At 53.7% G+C, this 20,323-nt stretch overlaps 1 protein-coding gene and 1 long non-coding RNA gene across 8 annotated transcripts in view; one reads left to right on the top strand and one right to left on the bottom strand.

Annotated features, from left to right (window-relative positions):
* Positions 1 to 807: 807 nt before the first annotated feature.
* Positions 808 to 9,316, top strand: LOC112666480 (uncharacterized). Its single transcript, XR_003140871.3, has 4 exons — positions 808 to 1,111; positions 7,112 to 7,290; positions 8,669 to 8,791; positions 9,157 to 9,316. It is a non-coding gene; the product is annotated as an uncharacterized LOC112666480 (long non-coding RNA).
* Positions 9,296 to 20,323, bottom strand: part of TTLL1 (TTL family tubulin polyglutamylase complex subunit L1) — a 46,547-nt gene continuing 35,519 nt past the window's right edge. Inside the window, exons 12-13 of one of the 7 annotated variants that reach the window (XR_007413730.1) lie at positions 10,482 to 13,515; positions 9,296 to 10,052 (exon numbers count right to left, since the gene is read on the bottom strand). The gene's annotated coding sequence lies outside the window, so the exon portion shown is untranslated. Of the gene's footprint in view, positions 13,516 to 13,614; positions 19,874 to 20,323 lie in introns of those variants that run through there. The other 6 variants (XR_007413728.1, XR_007413729.1, XR_007413727.1 and 3 more) reach the window with 6 other exon arrangements.

Genomic DNA, 20,323 nt, shown 5'->3' with positions numbered 1-20,323 from the left:
GCGCTCGCCCCATTGGCTGCTGGGCGCCGGGCCCCGCCCCACCGCCCCTTCGGCTCCCCTGATTGGGCCAGGGCTTTCGGAGGCGGCCCGCCCCCCGGCGCGCGAAAGGACCTCCTCCCGAGCGCCATTGGCTGAGCCTCCTGTCCATCAAATAGGGAGTGCCTACTTAACCGCCCGATGCGGCGCGGGGGGGGTCACTGTCCCCGGGTCGCTCCCGGGCGGTGGTTGGCTGGGGCTCGGTCCGTGGGCCCGGAGGCGGGCGGCTTTGCTGGTACCCAGGCGCCGGGAGCGCGGAAGGGCAGCACTTCACCTGACCGGGACTTTGGGGAAGTAGTCGTTCTGAAAGTTTCCTCTCCTGGGGGCACTCGGGGAAGCCGATGTCGACAGGGCTTCCTTAGATTCCCGCCACGAGCGTCCATCCCTCTTAAGCCGCTTATTCTAAGCCGGGCGGACAGTGTGTGTGGACGGGGCCGCCAGGGAGGGCATAGGAGGGCCCGGCACGGCACAATGGACTTTACTTCTAGTTCTTACCAGACCTTGACTGATGAAGTATTAGCCCCATTCTACAGAGAGAATAAGGGGTAAAAAAATAGCTGACTTTCGCGGAGCCCTGCCCTTAGCATTTCCAAGCCTTGCCTCCCGCCGTCCTCTTGGAGGTGATGAGAAGACTATGCCCGGGAGGGGGGCGGGAGTTGGAGCCTGAGCCCGGGCAGCTGGGGGGCGGGAGGGGGGGGGTGGCTGGAGTAAAGAGAGCAAACGGCAGAGCCAGATCAGAAACCAGGTCCGGGGTCGGGGGGCACACGGGGGGCTCAGTGGGTGAGCGTCTGCCTTCAGCTCAGGGCCTTCACCCGGGTCTTTGGGTGAGTCCTGCACGGGGCTCCCCGCACGGAGCCTGCTTCTCCCTCTGCCTGTGTCTCTGCCTCTGTGTGTCTTTCATGAATAAATAAATCAAGTCCTTAAAATAAAGAAACAAACCAACCAACCAGGTCCCTCCAACCCAGGCCCATGCTGGTTCCACATCACCTGCCTGGAGAGTAGTCAGGAGCACAGTGCAGCGATACCGGAAAATGCTTAAACTACCGTGGTCAGAGGGAAAGGAGGACACAGCATGGTGAGGACTGTAGGATTCTACTACCTGTGGATAGGAACTGCAAGAGTCCACGAAGAAAGAGAGTGGTTTTTCAGTTTCCAAACTGTTTGGAAAATAGCGTTGCTAATTTGTTAACTTTGGTTTTGTCCTAATGTTAGGAGTTGGTGGGACAGTTAGGGAGCCAGGGCCAGGGTCCCCAGCAAGAAAATACAGAGTCAGGACAGCTAAGATAATACGGCCCTGACATCCTGTTCCGCAGCTCAGGACACAAATGTTAAGTTGTTCGATCGTGCTTATGATCCAATTGCAGTTAGAGGTTCCTGGACAGGTGCTGGCCACCTGAGCCTCCAGCCTCCTGCTCATCCCCACACACTGGTTAATCCACACACTCGCCCCCATCCCCTTCTCCTGGTACGCGTGTGCGCGCACACACACACATGCCCCTTCCCACCAAGCACTGGTGAGGCTGGCGGAGGTTCCCGCAGACCGAGCACCACAGGGAGGCAGCGAGCCTGGCACTGCCCAGCAACAAGACACCTCCTGAGCCTTTCTGGCATCCTAGTCCCAAAAGTCACTTCTTTGCCATGTGACCCAGGCAGCGCTCCAGCCTCTGCACATCGGCTCCTTTCTTGTCTCTTTCTTTCCTTTTTAGGAAAGGATTTGTGTTCCCTTTTACACCCGTGGCTCTTGGTCTCCCTGCTTCGAAGAATGAAGAGGTAGAGCAGACAATGAGTGGGGGGCAGCCAAGCAAATTTTATTGAGCGAAAGTATAAAACTTCCAGAGAGGGAGAGAGGGTGGCCCCCCGAGAGGGTTGCTCCGAGAGGAGTTCTAAGTTTAGGGGGTTTTATGAGCTCTTTTGCAGAACTATCTTAAGCAATCAGGTGTGTGCTGAGTCATGCCCATCAGGGCTTTGGACATGAATCTGTCTACCTATTAGGTCAATGTCCACTTTTTTTTTCCCTGACATCTGGGTGCTTAGGTCCTAACTGCCCACTGCCCAAGATATTGACAAATGCTTTTGTGGTTGTCTTATTTTAGGACATTTTGCAGAAGTCATTTCTGCAAGGGCTGCAAAGTAGAATGTGAGTGTGGTCCCATCTAAGCTGCAGCGCAGGGTGTCAGGGCTGTATTATCTTAGCTGTCCTGACTCTATATTTTCTTGTTGGGGACCCTGGCCCTGACTCCCTAACTGTCCAATTCACTCCTAACATTAGGACAAAACCAAAATTCCTCTCTCATTTTCTTGCACCTAGCAATTTGACACCGTTGCCTTCCATCCCAGCAGCTTATCTGGGTATTTTTCCAGAGAATTCCGCTTTTGCCAGCTGTAATCATCCCAACTTGGATCCCCACAAACATTTCACAATATTGTGTCCAGCCTCCTTCAGTGATATTCAGACTGGCCTGGAGCCCAATCCTGCCTCTGCCCCTTCCCCACTGAAGGGTCCTGGCCCAGTTACTATAGCAGTCTGCCTCTCTCTGTCCTGATCTGTGATGTGGGTGGGGGTGATAACAGAGCCCATCCCACAGGGCTTTTTTTTTTCTTTTTTTTTTTTTTTTTTGCAAAAAAAAGCAAAAGTGTGGAGAGCAGGTATGAGCGCTCAGTATCTCAGCAGTTAACATGTGGTCACACTTTGCCAACTGCCATTTTGCTCCCTCCTCTCCACAAAACATGCCTTACCGGAGTCTGGGACCAAGGCTGACTCAGGTAGTCCTTTATCAGCCATTTCCCCACTAAGCAACCTGGATAAACAGCCCAAGTCAAAACATTTTTGTTGAGGTGAAAACATTCTCCAGCACCTGGGCGGCTCAGTCGGTTAAGCATCTGCCTTGGGCTCAGGTCATGATCTCAGGGTCCTGGGATTGCTTGCACCCCACATCAGGCTCACTCCTCAGCTGGGAGTCTGCTTCTCCTTCTCCCTCTGCCCCTCCACCTGCTCATGCTCTCTCTCTCTCTCAAATAAATAAAATCTTAAAAAAAAAAAAGCCACCCAGATACATCTGTATTGCTGGTAAAATAATCTTTAAAAAAAAAAGATTTTATTTATTTATTCATGAGAGACACAGGCAGAGATAGGCAGAGAGAGAAGCAGGCTCCACGCAGGGAGCCCGATGTGGGACTTGATCCTGGATCTTGGGATCACGCCCTGAGCCAAAGGCAGACGCCCAACCATTGAGCCACCCAGGTGTCCCTAAAATAGTCTTTCTTTCACATATATGTTCCTTGTTCAGGAAGAAAAGTCAACATCTGCCACAGACATTCACTCACCCCAGTATTTAGATTATGGAGGGCAGGGGAGGGGGGAGTTGGCATTTCAGGGAGGGATGGACCTGGGTCCTGCTTCTCCTCCTGAGAAGACTGGGCAAAGACACAGAGTCTAGAAGAAACCTCCCCATGGACGGCCAGCAGGGATCCTCGAGAACCAGAAACCCTCCAGGGGGAGGGCAACAATATTGGAGGCAGTGGTATTTAAATGAGCCAAAGTGAACGGAAACGAGGAAAGACCTAGAGGCAAGAAAACCTGCTCTCCAGGAAGAGAGGAGGTTTCTGCTTGGCCAGAGCATGGCAGGCATGAGGGGAAATAAGGTGGGGAAGGCATCTGAGCAGCCAATAGCTATGGGTGTTGGCAGGTTACTTTGCCATTCCAGGTCTCTGTTTTCTCAACTGTAAAATAGGGATAAACGTAGAATCCAGTGCTCAGGGAAACCTCAAAGATTTGGGAGACCATACTTGCTCTTAGGATGGATCCTGGCATAGTTATCATTTGTTGAGTGTTTCTAAGGAACTCTCCCCCCCCACACACACACACACACACATTTTGTAAGAGTGCCTCAGGATATATTGATCATTTAAAAAATTTTAACTATGGGGACACTTGGGTGGCTCAGTGGTTGAGCATCTGCCTTCGGCTTGGGCTGTGATCCCAGGGTCCTGGGATGGGGGTCAAGTCCCACATCAGACTCCTCGCAGGGGGCCTGCTTCTCCCTCTGCCTAGGTCTCTGCCTCTCTCCCTGTGTGTCTCATGAGTAAATAAATCTAAAAAAATTAAATACTAAAAATAAATAAATAAAAAATTTTAACTGTGATCAAATAAGCCAGATGCAAGAGGTCCTCTGTATCAACTATGAATACTTTAGAGCCACCAAAGCGTTAACTGTTGTGGCTAGAGGAGCACATGTCTGGATTTACCTCAGAATGGAGCGCTTCCCTGCCAAGTTGTAGAAAGATCTGGATTCCTTGCAAATGTGTCATTGATTAGGAGGCAATTATCCTGGCCTTTCTTGCTTCGCTTTGTTTCATTTCGTTCTGGCCTGTGCACGTCTGCTCTCGTACAATTATACCATCAAGTTCACAGCTGCACTTGCGACAACTCTGCTGGGCAGGACCCTCAGGCCTGGAGCCTGGGCCCACACAAAGCCAGCAGGATGTGGTCACACCAACCGGACAGCATCTCCCAAACCGGGCTCCAGGACACCCTGCATCAGGAGCCATTCTCCACAAGTTCCTCAATTGGTTCTTATGCCTCCCAAGGCTTAAAAGCACCATTCCTGAAGGATTCTTCTCTAAGTGCCAAGGCTCGTGGGTTTCTTTTGGGGGGAAGAGGGTTCAAGGTTACAGTGTCGCCATTCATACCAAAATGGAACAGGTGACAACAAGGAAACCAATCCATGAAAGTGAACCTTTTGAAACTTTGAAGGAAGGACTTAACAATGCCTAGACTTTATGTACTACATCGTAAAGTATTTCCTCCCCTCAGATGAACATATCCACTCACTCCCACACTCCCTCTTTGAGTTCCCACAGTTCAGGAGGATGAGAAAGTTCTGGATGCCAACAGTGATTCCACTCTGAATCCAAAGTATCATCTTTCCCTTGGCGGGCTCCCGGATCAGCTAAATGAAAGGGCATCCTGTGATTGTAAAACAAAATCTTGTTTTATTTTGTTTCACAGTATTACCATATGCAACTACTTCTGTGATTCCAGATTTCCTTGATACAAAATGAAACTAGACACCCAAGCTAATTTTTTTAAAAACCTTGGTCTCAAAATGTGCCTCCAAAAAAAAAAAAAAGTGACTTTGCCCTTTTGTAACAGATGAATGTTATGAATGTCAACTTGTAAAGGAAGGTGTATACCATAATTACATTATAAAACAAAAGCACACCCATTAAATGCTGCTCTTGATCACATGTAAGATTCATGGAGAGTGCTACAGATAAAGACGCAACTTGAAGACAGTGGGGAGGCATCGAGGGCTCCTCCTGGCCCCCAGACCAGCTGTGACCAGAGGACCTGTGTCCGTGTGTCTGTCCTTGACACATTCATTCAATCACCATCTGTGAAACACTGGAAGTGGGGGCCAGGTCTCTGCCTCAGAGGTGGCCACACCTCCTCACCTGGGGTGGGTGGAGCACTTCTTGGTGGAATGGTCTCGGGCCCAGGATTTTATGTGTCAGAATACCCCCATCACGGCAGTAGTACAAGAAATGTCAGCGGAGGGCAGGATCCCAAGGAACCACCACTCTGGTTAATGTGTAACTGGGTCCTGGTCATTCGGTAGCGTCAGAAGAAAGGAGGAAAGGCCTGCGCTACACGGGCTATTTAATCTTTTACTAAAAAGTTTTTTGTTTTTTTTTTTTCCACCAGCAATTAGGAAAGCCTAGGACTCAGTCACAGGTTCAGAGGTTCCTCATTCTTTGCATTTTGCTTTGCTTGCCTTCTGACAGACTTCATTCTTTAGCATAGTTTTGGGGATACAGCTTTGGGCGAGTCAGCTCACTTCTCAGCCTCAGTGTCCTCATCTGGACGGGGGAGTGCTGGCTCACCCCCAATAACAAGATGGCCACTAGGGAATTTTTTTTTTCTCTCTTGTTTTTTTAAATTTTATTTTATTTTATTTATTTATGATAGGTACACAGTGAGAGAGAGAGAGAGAGGCAGAGACACAGGCAGAGGGAGAAGCAGGCTCCATGCACCAGGAGCCTGACGTGGGATTCGATCCCGGGTCTCCAGGATCGCGCCCTGGGCCAAAGGCAGGCGCTAAACCGCTGCGCCACCCAGGGATCCCGCCACTAGGGAATTAAATTCAAGAACAGACGGGGACACCTGGGTGGCTCAGTGGATGAATGTCTGCCTTTGGCCCAGGGCATGATCCCGGGGTCCTGGGATCGAGTCCCATGTCGGGCTCCCCCCAGGGAGCCTGCTTCTCACTCTGCCTGTGTCTCTGCCTCTCTCTCTCTCTCTCTCTGTCTCTCATGAATAAATAAATAAAATATTTTAAAAATAAATAAATTCAATAATAGATGAAAAATCCTTCATACAGTGCCCAGCACACAGTAGGCGCCATCTCCACGGAGCTGGTACTGGCCCACGCCGTCGTGCACCTGCTCGCCAGATCCACGCCTTGGTTTGACAAGGGGAGAGTGGGCGGGTGGGAGCCTGGCAGGCCCAAAGGGACATGCGAGCTGCTTCTCCGTCTCCCGCACCCCTGGCCCAAGAGCAGCAGAGCCAAAGGGTGCTGCTCGGGAGAGCAGACCTCATTCCAGGGGAGGTGGCCTCGCTCGCTCAGGTTAGCACCCACGGAGGAATGTGGGCGCCGTCTCTCTCACAGGCCACCCCACCCTGCCGACCGCATTCCCACTCCCACGGCCCTCTGCTCCTCCCGAGCTCCATTCCTGCCTCCGCCTCATCTCCGTGTCCCCCTTCTCCCTCCGTGGGAGCCGCCAACCGAGTCTGAGAACAGCACTTCAGAACCACCCTCCGATCCACACAGCCCCACTGGGGGGGAAGGTGGGCAAGGCCAAGACCCTCCAAGCCGAGTTCAAGCAATTCCTCTGCCTGGTGGGCTGCCCACGGCAGCCACTTTCTCTCCGGGTTTGGGTGGCAGAGGAGAGATCCAAGCCAGGGGCTGCCAGGGTGAGGACAAATGTTTTGAATCAACAGACCCAGAGCTATGAACGCCATGTGGCACAGCCTCAGAAGTGTGTGTGACTCAGGAATATTCCTTTTTTTCCCCAGGTGTGTGAATGATGGACGAGAAACGAGAAAGTGAGAATAAGAAGTCAGCACCAGGGGTGATGACTTCACGTGAGCAGTACTGGGCAGGCAGCAGGGCAGGAAGAGATTGGCAGGAAGAGGCTGGGGAGAGCATTTGGACCACAGAGGATCAAAGCCAGAAAACCCCAAAGGACGACCAGGTGAGTCCTACCCTCCATGTAAGGTGAGGACGCAGAGGCCCAGGAAAGTCAGGTGAGTTGTACAGGTTTTCCAGTCATTATGGTCAGGGCTCCTTCTCCAACATTCTGTCCCCACACTATCCCTACCTCTCCCTCTGACACAGCAGACACCTAATACTGGGGACCAAGTGAGGCATGAATGAAAAATATGCATTCCCCACTTGTGAGCACCTCCTGCTGATGGCGGACCAGAGGAGGCAGGCTGCGAGCAAGGCTCCTGAGGGCCCCGGGCAAACACTTGGGGGTCCTGGGTCGCTCCTGAGCAAAGCAGAGTTTGAGCAGATCCTCGAAGACGAGAAGCAGGCCTTGGGAGGACACATTTCAGGGGCAGGAAACGGGGGCAGTGGGAGTGAGGGGCTGCTGGCCTGAGGTCAGCGGCAGACACATTCCTCAAGGCTGTGGGCGAACAACCCCCCTTGGTTTAAGACCAAGGTCAGGGGCGACTGGCCGGGGCTGAATCCAGCATCCTGCCAAGCGCACGCTCCTGGTAGCCACGTTCTAGGCATTCGGGGCCCAGCTGCTCCTGAGGGGCTGGGGTGCAGGACAGCAGGGCCAAGGCCCCCTCCGCGGTCCCTCTGGCAGGCTCCACACACACCCTTCCTGCTGTGACGACTCTGTTCTCTGTGCAGCTGGTTCCAGCCTGTGGCTGGGGGTTCAGATTGGGGCAGGTGCACCCACGGAGGCCCACCAGAGTATCACGGGGGCTCCTGGGAGAGCCTGCCCGCCTAGCCGGGCCTGGGTTAACGACAGGTCACAGCACTCCTGCTCTGCGCCCAGAGTGGCACCCACAGCCAGGCCCTCCCTGGGACCAGATCTTGGGAGAGAGCCGCCACTCCCTCATTCATGCAGTTGGTGGGGCCTCCTGTCAGCCTATGATGGGTACCGACTGAGGCACCCAGGGAAGGTCCAAGGGGTTCAAATGGCCCTGGCTTCTCCCGGCCCCCAATAAGAATCATGGCTGCCACCCAAATGACCCCTTTCCGTGGTGACAGGCCCCATGATGGTGGTTTATGGATAGCAACTCACAACAATCCCACTGAGCACTTGGGGAAACTGAGGTTTGAGAGGTAAAGTGACTTTCCCCAGGTCACACGGTTCTGTCTGGCTTCGCACTCCCCCAGACCATGCTGGGCCTCTCAGCAGAGAGGGCACAGGGGGAGCAGGGGCTGTGTCATTGGCTGGTGTCCTTGGTCTGGAGGCCTGTCTGAGCACTGGCCTTGGAGCCCTGCAGGCGTCGGAGGCGGCTTCCAGGCACTTGCCCTGCTGTGCTCTCTCCAACTTTTTGCTTTGGTTCCTACTGTCTATTCCTTGCCGACTAATGGCTCACGTGCCTTCCCAGACACCGCTCCTCCCTGGAGGCCCTACTCTGGACTCTTCCAGAAGGCAATGTGGAAACCGCCTCCTGAGAACACAGAAGTCGTCTCCTGCAACTCTCCTGCTCTCTTCATTTGTCAAATCTCAGGTTGGACATGTTTTAAGTACATGGGCCTTCCCGTCCCGACCAGAGGCCAGGAGCCATGCCCATGCCTGACAGTAGGGAGTGGTCCAGGAATGGATTTTAATCCTCCCAACTGTGGGGTAGGAATGATCCTCCCCATTTAGAGATGAGAAAATCAAGGTTCAGAGAAGTGACAAACCAAGCTCAAGGAAGGGAGGGATGATGGCAGGATCTGAAGCAGCCATTTCTGCCCGCCTTTGTGGCTGTGAGAGCCCTGCTCCATGGGCCCAACCAGGGCTGCCAGGGCCCCAGAGCCCCTTACCTGGGACTCAGACACTGTTTACGCCCCAAACCCTGGATGTGCAGATGTGCAAACCTCTTGCCTACAGCACCGGGCCTGGAAGGAAACAGCCAAAGCTCCTGGAGCTCTTCCTGTGGCTCAGGTCTTCAGGGAAAAAAGAGAAGAACCACACGGAGGGGGGATAAGCGGTCTCCGAAGGAGGAACATCTTCACATCAGTGCCAAAGAGAGAGAGAAAAAAAAAAAGTGGTGCTTTCTTTTATTTTTAATGAATAGACTTTTTTAGAGCAGTTTTAGGTTTACAGAAAAACTGACCAGACAGTACGGAGTTCCCACCTGCCCACATTTCCCCCACCCGAGATCTCTCCACTATTTACATCCGTATCGGTGCATTTGTTACAGCTGATGCACCAGTATCCCTACCCACCAAACTGCAGATTGTAGTACTCAGCCTGTCGAACATTCGATGGATTCTGACCAATGCACAATGACATGTGTCCATCTCACCATGTCATACAGAATAGTCTCACTGCCCTAAAAATCCTGCATCCTCCGCCTGCCCAGCCCTCCCTCCTTCCAACCCCTGGCAACCCCTGGTCTTTCACGGTCTCCAGAGTTCTGTCTTGTCCAGAATGTCATGGAGGGGAACCACACAGTGTATGGCCTTTTCAGATTTGCTTCTTTCACTTGGGCAAGGTGCATTTACGTCTCCTCTATGTCTTTTTGTGATCTGATAGCTCAGTTCTTATTATCTGTGATAATATTCCGTTATCTGGATGCAACACAGTGTATCCATTCAGCTGCCGAAGGACATCTCAGTAGCTTCCAAGTTTTGGCAATTATGAGTAAAGCTGCTGTGAGCGTTCATGCACAGGTTTTTGTGTGGACCTGAGCCATCAGCTCGTTTGGATAAGTACCAAGAAGCAGCAATGTATTTTTTTCGATGGGCAATCATTTCGTATTTACAGACTCTTGTGTCATAGAACTGTGAGATCAGAAAAAGCACCTGTGACATATTTGGGTAAATATGTGTGGAGTTATATGAAGATGTTTGAGGCTACGAGAGCCATGTTCAAGCCGGGAGAGGGGAGAAGGGAAGACGATCCAGTGTGGGAGAGAGAGGGGAGCAGAAGGGAAGTGTGGAACACCAACAGACTTGCAGGGCGTGCTCCCCAAGGCCTGAAATGTCAAGGGCCAGCAGAGGACGGGGCAGGTGCTGCATCAGAAAACGGCTTGAAGTCTCAAGGACATGGTGTTTTAACTGGGTCTTGGGAAGGGGCAGGATTTCAGCAGGTGGACGTGCGAGCTGAAGAGCATGCCAGGTTGTGGGAACAGCCTGAGCTGGGGTCCTGGAGAAGACAGTGCGGGGCCATGGGGGCATGGATGGCTGCGAAGGGGGTACCTGGAGGGTCACCTGGATTCGCAGACCAGAACGCCACTCTAGGCCAGGGACAGGCTGGGCCACGTGTCGGTGGGGAGCTGGTGCTCTGAAGATCTTCTCAAGCTAAGGGGGTTCCCAGGTGGCTGGTGGCTGAAATTTTCCACTTGTCCTCCTGTTTGCTTTCTTTCTCAAAGCCTCTTTGTTTGGGCTCCCTTGCCTGGAGGCATGAGCCACACAGCACCCTCCTGGCCGGAAGTGAGTGGAAGTGAGTGTTGGATCACCAGGACACACCCCTCAGTTATTGTGGCTGTGACTCAGCCTTCACCCCACCCAGCCCTCTGCCAGCCAGAGTTTGCCCTCCCACCACCTGCCTCCACCTGCCAGAGTACTCTTCTCCGTAGGCCACTGGGTGGGACCTGGCAACTCCCTGCCCAGGGGAGAGTGGGAACGGAGGGGCCCACCAACAACGACATGTGATCATCCCCACTGAGACACCAGCTGGCTGGTAGGGATGACTGTCACCCTCACATCACCACTCACAGTGAGGGACCGAGGAAGCCGACTGGGAAAGCTCAAGGAGCTGAGAGCACATGGCCAGGGAGGTGCATGGATTCTCCCAAGGACTCGGGTTCCAGAGCCAGGCTTGGAAGTCAGGTCTATTGAGCACCAGCTAAGTGCTGGACACTGTTGTGAGCACCACTGGGGATGCCGATGTGAATGAGACAAGCCCCTGCCCTCAACGGCCGACCTGCCGGGGGCAGGGGGATACTCCACAAATCAGCAGGCAGGTGGAAAACTCACTCTCAGGGCCTGGGCACAGGGCACATCCTCTCCATGCTGCCCAGTGCCCGGGCTGGCACATGCACACTGCTCGCCGTCTTCCCCCTGCCTTGAAAGGGCGCTTTCTCCCTTTCTAGGAGCACCAGATCAAAGTCCTAGGGCACCTCTGAATGCTGGGACAGTGCAGCTCACACCTTCAGCCGAGCAGATTCCTAGAGGCTTGTGGGGGAGGGGGGAGGCCTGGCAAGCCACCTGTTCCAGCTGCCTCCTCCATGGTGTGTCCTCTCTACCACACCGCGGGGACTGGTACTCTCCCAGGGACAGGAGGCTCACTACCTCACAAGAGGAACCATTCCAGAACTAGGCAGTGCTAACCAAAAGGCCCTCCTAAAAAATATATATATATATATTTATAATTTATAAATATAAATATATATATATAATTTATTTATTCATGGGAGACAGAGAGAGAGAGAGGCAGATCCCAGGGCCCCGGGATCCCACCTTGAGCCAAAGGCAGATGCTCTACTGCTGAGCCATCCAGGTGCCCCCGGAAAGGGCCTCCTTAAGCCAAACCAACATCTATCTCCTCCTTTCTTCTGCCCACCGCTCCTTGTTCTGCCCCGAGGCACCCCCATTACATATCCCATTGCCTATGACTCCTCTTCACTTTGCACCCCCTCAAATACTTTGTGTTACCCTTAAATCCCTTCCTAGGAATAAATTTCCTCAGATTTTAAGCCATTCCTCAAACACGGTCTGGTCTTGCCCTGGCCTGCCGATGCCCCCAGCACCTGCCACTCTAGCACCCTCCAAAAATGCTTCAGCGGGTGACCGTTGAGGACACACAGGCCAGAATGTCACCTGGGTCTCCAGTTCTGCCTCACCTCAGCCTGGGGACGGATGGCAAAGGCCTGGGCAGGAGGAGCCGCAGGAGTGGAGGGTGAGGACAGTCACAAGTGAGCAGACACCTGAGTCTCCCTCTGGCCCGTCATCCAGTTGTCATTTATGAAGGGCCTGTTACTGCCGGGCCAGTGCCAGCTGAATGCTGGGGTAGCCCTGCTGATGGCTTTGTGGCAGAGAAAGGGGGAAAAAAATTAGTAAACACCTTATTCAGATAATTCCAGATAGTGATAAATGCTTTGAAACAGACAGACAGAAGGTGATAAAAGATTTTGGCTCATTAGAAAAGGATGGTCAGGAAAGCTTCTCAAAGAGGAAAGGGCTAGACTGTTCCAAACAGCAGTAAGATGGAGCCAGCCCACAATGAGCAAGGAGAAAAGAATTCCAAGTAGAGGGGACTGTCAGTGCAAAGGCCCTGAGGCAGGGATGAGCGGGGCACACTCAGAGGCTCGTGGTTCCAGCAAAATGAGCAGGTGCAGAAGGGAGAGGGCTGTGGGAGAGGAGGTCAGAGAGGTGGGGAGCTCGAGTTTATTCTAAGATCCAGGGGCAGTTCCTTTGGAGGGCATCAAGCCTCAGATATGATCTGACTTATCTTTAAATTTTAAGAGAATGGAGAGACCAGCGTAGACAAGGGCAGTCAGTAAAGGCTTCACAGAAGAGTCAATGAAACCTTCTACCACAGGACCAAGGGTAAGTCTCCATCTCCTACCAGCAGTGAAAAATGCATCCCTTTAATATGGTTTCTCTCAAGAAGACAAGTGCATGCTCCCCAAGCACGGGAAATGAGGCTCGTCATCATTAAGTCATCGGGGAAATACAAATCAAAGCCACAGTGAAAAGAAAAAAAAAAAAAAAAAAAGCCACAGTGAGATGCTACTTCACATCCACGAAGGTGGCTGTCCTTAAAAAGAGTATTGGTGAGGACACAGAGAGAGCGAAACCACACACAAGGTTGGTGGGAATGCAAGATGGCACAACCTGCTTCAGGGAATAGTTTCTTAAAAACTTGATTTAGGGGATCCCTGGGTGGCTCAGCAGTTTGGCGCCTGCCATTGGTCCAGTGCGCGATCCTGGAGTCCCGGGATCGAGTCCCACATCGGGCTCCCGGCATGGAGCCTCCTTCTCCTTCTGCCTGTGTCTCTGCCTCTCCCTATATATATATCTATCATGAATAAATAAATAAAATCTTTACAAAAAAAAAAACTTGATTTATCTGTGATCTAGCAATCCTTCTCCTAGATACCTACCCGTGAGAAATGAAAACATTGGTCCCCCTAAGGACTGCACATATGCTCCTGGTGGCGTTACTCACGGTGGCTACAGAGTGAAAACGACTCGCGGGCCATTAGCTGGGTGGTGGGCACACACGGCGTGGTCTCTCCACCTGTGTGCAGGAATAGCATTCAGCTGGAAAAAGGCATGAAACGCTGGCACGTGCTACAACCTCAGAAACATGCCAAGTGAAAGAAGCTACAGGCAAAAACACACATATTGTAGGATTTATATGACATGTCCAAAAAAGACCAATCTACAGAAACAGAAAGTAGGTTAGTGGTTGTCAGGGGCTGGGAGGAGGAAGGGGGAGTTACTGCAAACAGACATGAGGCATCTTGGTGGGGGACGGAGAGGCTCTAAAATTGGCTTGTGGTGGTGGCTGCACAGCTCTGCACATTTGCTAAAAAATCACCCAAGTGTACACTCACAATGAGCGTTCGTGGTATGTGCGTTACACCTCAGCAAAACTGTTCAAGGAGGTGCTTTCTCCTCCAGCACCTACTGGATTTTGTGCTCCACCATGGCAGGGACTGGCCCCTCTGTTTTAGCAGTGTCTCCAGCACCCAGAGCAGCCAGGCACCCAGTGAGCACCCAGTGACTCTGGTGCAACGAATGATTGAAGCCATTAAAGCAATGACCTTTAGCTGGGTGCGCAGCCCCCTGGGAGCTCCCTCCCTGTTTTCTCTCCCTCATCCCCCTACTTGAAAGACTTGCCTACACGGCTGATCTGCTTCCTCGTGGGTCTCTCTTCCACGCTGCAACCTTGCACTTCAGGGTTGTGAAGTCCCAGGGCACCTCTGGGTCTCAGCTCCATGACCCCATGCAACACTCACCCCTGGCTTCCATGATACGCTGTGCCCCGCCTGTTCCTGGGGGCTAGCCTGGGATGGCAGACCTCTGCCCTCAAGCCACCTGCTGGGGTAGCCTTCCCGTCTCCACGCCTCTCCACGCTGCCGAGGGCCCTCAGTTCTGTGTCATAGTCCAGCCTCAGCCCCTTGACTCCCGGTGTGACAGCCCACTGGCGTGTCCCCAAGACTCCTCGAGTTTGATATCTCTAAAACTACAGGTCCTCCTTCCCCTGAGCCCTGCTCCCCTGCAGAGCCCTGCCATGAAAGAACCTTCCAGAAACACGGGCATCCCCCTTGACACCTCGCTCCCACCTCCTCCTCACTCATCCCCCCAACAAGTCCTGCTGATGCTACTACTAAGCATCTCTTTTCTCTCCAGACCACCGCCTTCTGTCATCTAGATGACACTTCTCGGTTCTCCTTGCTGTACCCAGAGTGACTTCTTATAGGTTACAATGCTGTCTGTCGCAGCATCGGAAGCCAGGTGTGGGGAGCTCAGGCTAACAGCGCAGAGAGGAAGGGCATCAGAGGTGTTCCGTGCAGTGGAAGGAAGACCTGAACGGTTGGGCCTAGGGAAAGAGAGCAACTGGGCAGCCCCCAGACCCAGCCCTTGGAGCTCATGGTCCTTCTCTCAAGGGGACTCCACCTCAGCAACTCAGTCTCGAAGCCTCTCTGCTCTGGTTTCGACTGGGCCAGCTTGGGTGACGGGCCCGCTGGCAGCAGCAGTGCTCTTTCCAGACCCGAGGGAAACCACCTGTGCGTGGCCCTCCCCGAGCAGCTCGCAGGGCTCCCCTCATCCTGAACAGCGGTCCAGGCACAAGGGTCCTGACGTTTCCCGCTGGCCTGGGTGCTGCCCCGCTCTGCTCAGTCCCCCGCAGGACGCAGCTGCACCTGAGCACCTCCAACATGGGGTGGCTCAGTGGGAGAGCAGGGGGCGCCGCTGGCCGGGGAGCCGGATCAGCCTGGCTGGGGCCCCCGTGTGCGAACGAGGGTTTGCCCGTAAGTCAGCTTTCCTACAGGCTTGTTTTCATTCTCATCTTGAAAGCCCTGATTTTGGTTTAACCAGTCTGGGGTTCAGAAAGCAGTGACTTTCTCGCGACTCCCTACACAGAACCGTGACACGGTGGCAGTGTTATTTCCTGGCCATGGTAGCAGGACCTCACTGAACATATCCTGGGAAATACAGGTTTTTTTTTTTTTTTTTTTTTACAAGATTTTACTTATTTATTCACGAGAGACACAGAGAGAGAGGCAGAGACACAGGCAGAGGGAGAAACAGGCTCCCTGCGGGAAGCCCCATGCGGGACTCGATTCCAGAACCCCGGGGTCATGTCCTGGGCTGAAGGCAGATGCTCAGCCACTGAGCCGCCCAGGGGTCCCTACAGCTGACTCTGAAAATGCGGAGGCTCAGGGTGCAGACAACCCCCCTCCTGCCATGCAGTTGAAAATTCACCTGTAACTTCAGACTCTCCAAAAACTGAACTATTTATAGCCTGTTGTTGACCAGAGATCTTACCAGTAACAGAAACAAGTTGAATAGCACCTATTCTGTTACGTGTCTTATATACAGTATTCTTGGGGTGCCTGGGAGGCTCAGTCGGTGAAGCGTTTGCCTTTGGCTCAGGTCATGATCCCAGGGTCCTGGGATGGAGTCCCTTGTGGGGCGCCCTGCTCAGCGGGGAGTCTGCTTCTCCCTCTGCCTGCCCCTCCCCCTGCTTGTGCTCTCTTTCCATCAAATAAATAAAATCTTAAATATATATATATATATATATACACACACAGATATATGTATACTGTATTCTTTCAACAAAGTCAGCTAGAGAGAAGAAAACGTTATCAAGAAAACCACAGGAGAAAACACGCAATGTATAGACCGAAAAACAAGCCCCTTGTAATTGGACCCGCACAGCTCAAGGGTCAGCTGTACTTTCCTTTCCTCGATTTCCTAATATTTTTTTTTCTTTTTTCCATTTCCTAATGTTGACTTAACTCCACCTTCAAGGCTCAAGCCCCCTGCACACTTCCGCCCCCTGCTGGGCAACTGGGAATTGCTCCAGGCTCTGAAGACCTCCCCCATCCCAGGTGTGCGGAGGCCACTCCTGCACCCCAGCCTCCCACCTGCACACGCGCAGCCTGCATTCACGTCCTCAGCTTGTCGCTGCTGGGCTTCCCTCCAGCCTCTTCCCACCTCGACCGTCCTCTGAACCGCCCCCCAGACTCATGTCTCTAAGAACACTGATCTAGTCACTCCTCAAAAACATTCAGTGGCTCCCTAGTACCTATGGAATTGATCCAAATTTTTTTTGATCCAAATTCTTAAAAACAAACAAACAAACAAAAAACAAAAACAAAAACAAAAACAAATTATTTAGCTTGGCATCCAATACCCTCCATAATACGGCCCCGAACCATCTTTCTGAAATTACGTCTCACTCTTCCCCTGCCTTCCACGCAGTTTCCACCCACTCCTCAAGGTACAGCTCGAGCTGCTCCTCCTCCAGGAAGCCACCTGGGATCACCACTCCTGGGGCATGTGTGGCCCCTGCCGCTTCTCTGGCGCGGAGCCTATGCGGTCTTTATCATCGCTGCACGTGCCTAGTCTTTAGGAGAAATAGCTTGTGAGCTCCTCGAGGGCAGCCACCAATTCTTCAAACAAAAGCTGTAGCAGAAATGTGAACTACGGGTGTTCTGGCACTTTCGCAACCATTACCTTCCCTTCCTCCTGACGCCGCGTGAGGTAGGCGGCCACAGGCTATGACTTCTGCGGCGGCCACCGGAGGAAACGGAGGAAACGGAGCTCCGAGAAGCTGCAGGAGTTCCTCACAGTCACACAGCAGCCTAGCGGCGGGGCCGGTGAGGAGGCCCGGCTCTCCTGCTGCCGTCCTGCTCCATTGACCCTCGCGGCCTCCCTTGTGCGTTTCTCACGTCCCAAACCTTATCCACGGAGAGTGACACGACAGCCAGTATCTATCGATTATAATCCTTAGTATCAGCCCCCCGATACTGTCCCGCTGCCATAGTGACCTGGTGTTTCCGGTGCCCCCACGGCAGGCAGCACCCTGTGCTGGAAAGAGCTGCCGGGAGGTCCACGTGCCAGGTCCCAGGGGAGCCTCTGGCCTCCAAGAGCTGTGTGACCTTGGGAAGCCCCCCGACCCCAGGGAGGGACTGGGCCGCACCCCGCGGCTCTTAGATTACGGGCTGGGATATTTTTTATTATTATTTTTCGGAACAGGCCCTTAAGACTTTGCGAGAAAACAATCCGTAAGCTAAGTGGCTACTCGGCTGCCGTCCCCACAGAGAGCGGGGCGTGGAGCCCCCGCGCAGGGCAGCCCCTGGCTCGTCCCTCCCTCCCTGCTCAGCGCCCCTGCAGCACCCGAGAGGAGGGGAAAATGTGTTTAGCACATTAAATGTGTAAACACATTTAGGGAAACAGGGCCTCCGCCGACCTCGGGAAAGAAGTCAGGCTCCATGGTTCGCCACCTCGAGACTGATGAAATCTGCCGTGTGAGACGGTTCCACGTCTCTGTGTTCTCTGTTCTCCCCACCAGGCCTGGAGGGGCGGCCACCACGGCAGCGGGGCGCACAGCAGGAGGGTTACAGAGGACTCATGGGGTGTTGGGCAAGGGCTGGGGGCCGTGGGGTGGGGGGGCCTGAGGAGGCAGGCTCTGCTCCGGACTGGACGCCGTCGCCGTCGGGAAGGGGGCTTCTCGATAACCCATAACCCTGGCCCGGGGCCGCCTGGCTGGCTCAGTCGGTACAGCGTGTGACTCCTGATCTTGGGGCCGCGAGTTCGGGTCCCACGCTGGGCACAGAGCTTCCTCAAAACAAACAAATCAATAACCCCTAGTCCACAGGGCCTGGAGCCGGCTGGAGCTGGGGCTGGGGAAGCAGAGCCTGCAGCCGGGCCCGGGAGGGCGGGGAAGGTCTGGTCAATGTTCGTGCTGTCATCGTGTTCAGTGATGACCAGGCCTCTTCTCTTTGCCTTGATTATTGTCAGAGGGGCCTTGTCCAATGTTGATATTCTGTGCCATTGCTCACGTTCCACATGAGGACACTGGGCTGTGACGACAAGCCAACCCCTGGCTGCCAGGGCTACTTTCTGACCCTTGGGGATGACGTCAGGGGACAGAAGGCCTCCGCTCCCTCCAGCTGGAATAGCTCCTGCTGCCGCCTTCCTCACCCCTGGATGACTGGCTGGGGACCGCCCAGGCCAGCAGGGCCTGGGGCCTGGGACAGAACGTGAATGAGGCAGCCACGGGCCTCTACCCCGTGCGGGGGTGGCCGGGGGCACTCCTGGAACTCCGTGCCGGGCCAGCTCACTGTTCCAGCCAGAGCAGGAGTGAGGCCAGGTGTGAGCTGCGGCAGTGGCGACAATGGGAGACACCCCAGCAGGAGAGAGCCCTCACGATCCCTCTTCTCAGGAGGCATCTGGGTATCTTCACCTGATGCTTCACGTGTGCTCCTGGGAAAAGCAGCTCTAGGGGGAGGGGAGGGGAGGAGAGGGGCTGGAGGCAGTGGAGGATGGGGGAATGAGCTGGGGCAGAGGTGACAGTGGGGACCAAAGGCAGGACAGAAAAATCACGAAGACTCCGTTCCCGTCTGGAATTCAAAGGTGAGGGAAGGGGATCCCTGGGTGGCGCAGCGGTTTAGCGCCGGCCTTTGGCCCAGGGCACGATCCTGGAGACCCGGGATCGAATCCCACGTCGGGCTCCCAGTGCATGGAGACTGCTTCTCCCTCTGCCTATGTCTCTGCCTCTCTCTCACACTGTGTGCCTATCATAAATAAATACAAATTAAAAAAAAAAAAAAAAACTTAAAAAAAAAAAAAAAAACAAAGGTGAGGGAGGGGGAAGCATTGAGAATGGGCCTGAGTCAGACACCAGAGCACAAAAGCACCAGTGATCAGTGGACTAGTCCCAGCTGCAGGCGGCATGGTGCCATTACTGTCACTTAGGCAGGAAGTCCCCCCACCCCCCATAGTATCAGCAATCATAGTCACACATAGTGATCACACTACCAAACACCCCCCAGAACACTCTTTCTCCGAAGTGTCTAACTTGGTGGGACGCTCAGGTGAGAGCTAACCAGAGAACAGGGGCGCTCACAGCTGGGCTGGGCCACCAGGTGGGGAGGCGGGAGCCTAGGACAGTGGGGGCGTGAGGCATAACCCTTCTCCAAGAACACACTCCAGAAGACACCCGTGCTAAGAGTCTTCATCGTAAGGCTAGGCAGGCTGAGGGCTGAGGCAGCAAACCTGAGAGAGAACAGGGTGCCAGCTCCCTGGAGCTCTCTCCTCCCTTACCCCCTGTATTGGTTTTCTAGGGCTGCTGTAACAAATTACCACACATCTGGTGGCCTGAAACAGCAGAAATTTATTCTCTCCCAGTTTTGGAGGCCAGGGTCCGAGATCACAGTGCTTTCAGGGTAGGTTCCTCCTGAGGGAGGATTCTGGGGGAGTGTTCTTTCCTCTCTTCCAGCTTCTGGTGGCTGCCAGCTTGCTTGGCGCTCTGTAGCTAGTGACTGCGTCACCCCTTGCCTCTGTCTTCATCTTCACATGGCCTGTGTGTCTGTGTGTCTCTCCTCTGATAAGGACGCCAGTCATTAGATTTAGGGTCCACCCTAACCCGAGATGGTTTCATCTTGAGATCCTTAATTACTTACACCTACAAAGACCTGTCTCCAAATAAGGTCCCCTTCTGAGCTTCCGGGTTGACACGAATTTTGGAGGCACACTAACCAAACCATTGCACCCGTCAAGGAGTCTCACCACTGATGTTGCTCGACGGTGAGGTCCTAAAGATGAAGTAGACCCAGGGACCAGGTCTGAAGCCCTAAGTAGCACTAGGGGCTACTCAGTGGGTGTCAGGTGCTCCAAGGAAGCTGCTGCTGCCACCCACAGGGCTACCATCTTGGTCAAGTCTCCAGTATCCCAGGATAGATGGCCACAAGGACCAAGGCCAGCAAGGTCCCACTGGCCCCTGCCACCAGAGTTCTATGGGGATGCCTGGTGTCCCTGCCTAAGAAGCTGCTGCCAGGGGTGGTCAGTGAGGCCCGCTACACGGCCACCAG

This window comes from Canis lupus, chromosome 10 (genome assembly GCF_003254725.2).
Source record: "Canis lupus dingo isolate Sandy chromosome 10, ASM325472v2, whole genome shotgun sequence".
Taxonomy (NCBI): domain Eukaryota; kingdom Metazoa; phylum Chordata; class Mammalia; order Carnivora; family Canidae; genus Canis; species Canis lupus.
Note: the sequence above shows the minus strand (reverse complement) of the source record. Positions and strands in the feature narration are given on the sequence as shown.